Below are 6238 nucleotides of genomic sequence, written 5' to 3'. Positions count from 1 at the left end.
GTGAGTCACCCGCGTGATCTAGTCGCAGGCGTCACAGCTTGATTGCCTAAGCTACATAAGCCGCTCGTCTTGTGCGTGTGATCCTATGGCCTTGCCTCCGTGAATGCTGAGCGATGCATGTGCCAAGGACCAAGGACAGACGGACTGAACGGACTGGCCCGTGTGTCTTTCATTCTTCCTTTCCCGTGCAAAGCCATGCCAGTACATTCGTCCTCTTAGGACGTGGAGGAGGCACCGAGGTTTCCTGTCCGTACCCCCTTCACGGGCTTGGGGGCTTGGGGGCGCTTCATAAAAGAATCGGGCTTGGGGGCGCTTCATAAGAAAAGCGCGTGGCGACCGTGCAGTGTGATTAGGACAGCGGGCCCCCATAAGCAGGAGTTTATCCATGTCTCTATGGGCTATATACCTGCTCGAGAAGCCAGAAATGTGCGCTTCCTACTACAGCTCATCGTTTCTCAAGTTGATCCCCCGCACACCGCATCGCCTCCTCCTCTTACACCTTGCCTGCTTGGTCAGGCCTGGAGAGCTTCTTTTGCCAGATGGCGGCCCGCGCGACCGCCCGGGACCCGCTCGGGCTGTCCATGCTGCGGGGTCTGCCCGCTGGCGCGCGCCTGCCTGTCCCTGCGGAGGCGCGCACCGCAGAGCCTCAGGCGCACCAGCAGGCTGCGGACCCCGGGGCCAACTCCCTTGAGGAGCGGCGGGAGACGGCGAGGGTGCTGGGGCAGGACATTCTCATGCGTACCTGGTACGAACGAGCCTACCGCCTGAAGTTCATCCAGCAGCAGCCTACGGCGGGGACATCTAAGAGCACGGGGAGGGGATTGCTACAGCCGGGCGCCCGGGAGAGGGTAGGGGGAAATGCAGGGGGATCTACGGCCGGCGGCAGGCCTACGGACGTTCCATGGTACGACAGCCCTTACGTCCTAGACGAGATGGCTCTGCGGTCGGATCTCTTGACACCGGAGGCTGCTTCAAGCATCGGTGAGGCGGGCAGGAGACGGCAGAAGATGGCGTGGGTATTGCCTCAGTCGCAACACACTGTGTGGGCCCGTGGAAAAAGCAGTTTACTTAAAATAGCTGGCTGCTTGGGGTAAAGTGTACGTCCTAGAGGCTGCGGTGCTTTATGAGGGGTACAGGAGTAACACACACGGCCTGCTGATCTCCTTCGGCATCTTGCCCGCTCCCTTGTCGTGCATGGTCCCTCGGAATTGAGCTTGCCTTCGCCTTCCCTTCGTATTCACCTCATGACCTTGCCTTTCTGTTAAGCAAGCCTCGGCTATAGCTTCGAAACCCTGAGCCTACGGCAACTCTCTGCTTCTCACCCCACAGCCATCCTCCAGGGGCTGGCTGTGTCCCGCGAGGGCCGCCTGTCCTGCCCCGTGCAGAGCGGGGCGCTGCTGGCAGGGCTGTTGCCGCAGGACTGGCCACAGGGCGGCCTGGTAGCGACGGCGCCGCAGCACAACACCGGCTCACCGCCCGTGCTCTCGTACGACGAGTTGATGCGGGCCATTCTGGAGCAGCCGTCCGTCAGGGCTCTGAACGACAAGCTGGACGCAGGTAAGAAGGGTGTGTGGGAAGGGCCCAATTGATGGGCTTTGTGGCTGCAGGGCAGACTGTAAAGTCATTCCTCGTCACTTACGGTGTGACGCCTGCGTCTGCGTGATCTTCACACAACCTGGTCTACTATTGCCGCAGTACGTCTCAGCAGCATCGCGCCATCGCATTCACCAAGTCCTTAACGGGCCCCTTCGATTTCGGCCGGCCTGTAGCCCCTTCGGCCGCGGGCTCCTTAGCAACGGACTCCCCTGCTGCTGTCGCGCTTCTGCTCGAACACTGATTGCTGCGCTGTTTTGCAATCTCGCTCCTGTGCTTTTGTTCTTGCCGCTGGACCGTACGGACCCCTTTGGCGATACCATATCCCTCGACATTTCCTGCATGCCGCATCCCATGCCGGCTGCTCTTCTCCTCCTGTTCGTCTTGGGTGCTCTTCAGAGAGCGTATTTGCGGCCTGTGCCAGCGGACAGCTCCCTCCCTGGGTGCGCCACGTGGTGATGGAGCATGCCGAGTACATTGAACTGCTGCCTCAGCACCTCGCTGAGGAGAAGGGGCCTCAACGTCAGGCAGCAGTCCAGGCGGAGGCAGGTGGCAGCAGCGGCAGCGGCTCGACGGATAGCGCGGCGGCGGGTGGTGCTGTCAGCTCTTCCACGCTGGGGAATGGCGGGCTTCCCATGCTGCACCCGGTGATCTGGTTCAGGTGGGTGCCTGCTGGCGTGGGGTTGGGGTGGGACACCAGACCGCGGAGCAAGGTAGGCCGAGAGGCTGGGTGGCTAGGATGCGGAGCGTGCGGAACGGGAAGTGCGCGTGTGCGGGAGCCCTCCTCGCACTGAGCAGCGCAGGCAGTTGTTGCGTGTTGCTGCGAGGGCTGCAGAGGGTGGTACGAAGGGCTGATCCTATGCGCGGCCAAGCCTGCACATATCTTTTGCCAACCGAAGCCCATACCAGTGTTTTTGCGTTTGCTGAACCTCGCGGCATTTTGCGCTCTCGGGCATATCTCTCGGGCATATCGCGATAACTGTCGCTGTGGGCAGGCCTGTGTCCCGGCGTTGCGGCTCACCTTCCCTGGACTATGTTTTCTTGGCTCTGTGACGCTCCCAGGTTCACCGATCACGCTGAGTACAGCCGTCGCCGCCTGTCCAGTCGCGCTCGCACCCTGCTGCGACACGTTGCGGAGCTGTGCGGTGACGCGGCAGAGCTGCTGGAGGATGGAGCGGACCAGTTGATAAATGTGCTACGCGCGGAACTGGCTGCTTGGTCAGGGACCAGGCCATGCGCCACAGCCGCTGCCGCTGAAGCAGCACCTTCTGCCGGACGGCCGGAGGGCGATTTGCATGCGACGGAGGCTGCTGCTGCTGCTGCTGCGAGCACCAGTGCCGGGACATCAACGGTGGCGTGTGCTGCCTCTGGCGGCGATCAAGATCCTGTCTCCGTTACCATGGATTTAGGCGGATCTACAGGAGCCGAGGGATCAGCAGGGCCATCAGCAGCAACAACAGTAGCGCCGGTGGCGCTGCCAGGCCGCTCCCTGCGGCCCAACTCCCTCTCCATGGCGTTGCATCGTGTCGTTCGGCTAGCAGAGCGCCTGACGTCGTTGGGTACGGCGGTTACCATCCTGGCTCCGGAGCTGCGCGAGGCAGCGGGCTTTTCCGTGCCCGAGTCTGACGTGCATGGTCTGCTGGAGCAGGGGACTGCCATGAAGGACACACTGAACTGCGTGGCCCGGCAGCTGGCGTCGCTGGAGGAGCTCAGCAGGGCGGTGAACAATCAGCAGGCGCGGCCGCGGCGCAGTGCACAGCGCGGTAACGTCAGGTACAACGGTGGCTGGGAAGATATGGGCAGGGAGGAGGAGATGGAATTGGAGGCCGATGCAGAAGAGGAGTCGGCGGAGGACAGCAGCAAAGACGAGCAGGAGATGGAAGAGGACAGCACGAAGGATATGGCGACTGAGCGTGCGGGGTCAGGCGGCAGCACGTGGCTGCCGTCTGGGAGCCTTGGGGATGTAACCGCTAGCAGCGCCGCACCCATGGGGCCAGCTGGGGAAGGAGCGGTGCTGCCGACGGCAGGGCAGTGTCCGGGCGTGGAGCTCTGGCTGGAGGCGGCATTGAGGCTGGAGAGGGAGGGACTGTGGGACGCGCTGGAGGGCGAGGTGCTGGGCGCGGATGGGCGCCGGTCGCGGCGCGCGCTGGCGATGGCGCTGCGGAGGAGCCAGGCCGCCGCCTTGACGGCGGCGGAGGTCCAAGCGGCTGTCCCCGATGTGGTGGAGCGACGCAACGAGGATCTACTCAGGCGTCTGAGGGTGGAGGTACCCCAGCTGGCATCCGCCGAAAAGAGGGCAGAGGCGGGAGAAGCTGCAGCCCCACGCCTAGAGCCGCCGGCAAAGGTCAATCCCGCTGCTGTCGCTGCGGTCCCGGTTCTGGAGCCGCCGCCCCCGGAGGGCTGGGCGGCAGATCGGCTGTTTGACCCTCAGCTGCAGCACGATGTGGACACTGGTCGAGTGGCACTCCCGGAGGCGGATGAGGACGGGCACCGGGTGATGCACCTGGCGGCCCGGCTGCTGTTCCCGGTAGCCGCCAACGCGGTAGTGTTCAAGGCCATTCGGCCGGAGAACCTGATGGATATGGTGGGCTGGGATGAGAACGAGAAGCCCAATGTGGATGTGCAGTATGTGGGGCTGCAAGGCCGGGTGGTACGGCTGCCGCCGGGGGTGCAGGCGGTGCCTGGGTTGTGAAAAATCGAGGCTGCGGAGAGGAGAGGAGGTTCAGGGCAGGACGGGAGGAGAGGAGAGAGACAGGAACGAGGTCCAGCCCTGGTGGAAAGGTGACGAGAGGGAGGACGTGGGTCTAGGATGGGATTCAGCGGAGGTTATCAGTTTCTTGTGTTGAGTATGTGTTGAGGAGGAAGCGCTGGGCGGCAGGTTGCGATGGACTGCTGGGTCGTGTGGCGACGTGATGCTGGTGGACGCGAGCCGTCAGCTTGGGCGGATTAGCAGTCAGGGAGGGCCGGGTGGACGCGTGTTTTCTGAGACCGGTATTGGGTTCTGGGAGGAGGTCGAAGGATGTGGGGGGGGCGTAAAGATGCGTTGATGGCGGTTTGAGGGAGAGGAGAGGGCTCGAGAAGCGAGAGAGGGCTCGAGCACAGCAATGGAGCTCCGGGCGTGAGATGTTGCAGTGCGAGTGCAGGGGCGTCAATGGATTGAATAACATGCATGCGTAGGGAAGCGTAGGTTGGAAAACGGGTGTGTGGGAGGGGTAGAGGGAGGAACGGCAGGTGGACGTGGTCGGGATCATGCACAAAGCACAATAAGGGCCCGCCGGAGTATTGCCTGCCGGAGCATTGGCTGGATGCTGAACATTTACCCATCAGAGCGCTTCTCACGTGGTTGCAGGTGGGTGGGTAGCTCGGGGACGTCTCCAGCTGCCAGTTGCCGGGGGAGCAGAAAGATAGGGTTGAGGATTTCGTCTGTTGCGGTTGTCATTTGAACGACGAAATGTCGTACAAAGCAAGGTTTCGCGATGGGCAGGCGGACTGACGGATGGATAGGATTCAGCTCCTGGCATGCGTGGGTCGGTTGGCACGTTGTGGTGTGGCGAGTCGTGGTGTTTAGTCGCAGGCGAAGATGCTGTACCAGTGCTGTGATGTGCATGGCTTCTTTGTGTTTGTATGGCAATCGCAGGGCTGTGGCCGAGGGAAGGGATTATAGCGTATGTGCCCTGATTAGTCAACCCGTTTCCAAAGGTCTCAGTCGAAGGAAAGTGGAGCATCCGTCATATGGACAGGTTACACCCCGGCCTGCCGTAGTGAGGCCACGTGAGGCAGGTACAGCTGTAGGAGGACCCATGACAGTGTGGGCCCGTTGGAAGGGGTAAGGACGAGGCAAGGCGGCTCCGTAAGAGTTGTGGAAGGTCAGCCACGGACGCTTGCCACCGCCTCCTGCGGTTGCTTTTCGGAATGGAGCTGGCTCTGTTGTGCGTCTGGGTGCGGGTTTGCTGGTCAGGATGCAGGTTGTCCACCTGGGAGCGCACCCAGGAAGGGGAGGAGGGGCGCAAAGGCACGAAGGTCTGGTGCAAGTCCCGGGCCGGTTAGCGGTTGTGGGCTTCGCTGGGAACCGCCAGCTGGGGAGCGATAAAATGGTAGTGAGTAGGGGCGCGTACTAGAGGGTAGGACAAACTGTCGGGCAGAGCAATTCTTTTGACTGCCCCGGTCGCACAATTCCCGTGCTTCCCTAATTCGACACCCTGAACACGCTAATTCTGACTGTCCGAATGTCCCTGCCAGGCCAATTCGACACCCTGTCAGCCTAATTCTGACTGTCGGAATGTCCCGCCAGGCTAATTCGTATCCCTGTCAGGCTAATTCGGACTGTCGGAATGTCCCTGCCAGGCCAATTCTTATCCCTGTCAGGCCAATTCAAGGGCCTGTCCCGGCAATTCAACTTGTCCCAGGTGTCAATTTAAACCCTTCTACCGAGCAATCTAGACCAATTGCAGGGTCTGCCCCCAAACTCTCAGGCACGCATTCAGAATCGCGGAAGTTGAAGGAACTTTACGAAACAAGGGGAGCACTTACAAATATCTCTCGTATGTTTGTTGGTTTCAAATCCGTACATGCTTGTACGGTAACAAGGCGTGTGGGGCTCCTGCCACTTCCTGCCCCATATGGGACACGGTAACAAGGCGTGTGG

The sequence above is a fragment of the Volvox carteri genome, assembly GCF_000143455.1.
Source record: "Volvox carteri f. nagariensis unplaced genomic scaffold VOLCAscaffold_8, whole genome shotgun sequence".
Classification (NCBI taxonomy): Eukaryota; Viridiplantae; Chlorophyta; class Chlorophyceae; order Chlamydomonadales; family Volvocaceae; genus Volvox; species Volvox carteri.
The sequence above is the reverse complement of the archived record's forward strand: the minus strand, read 5'-3'. Positions refer to the sequence as shown.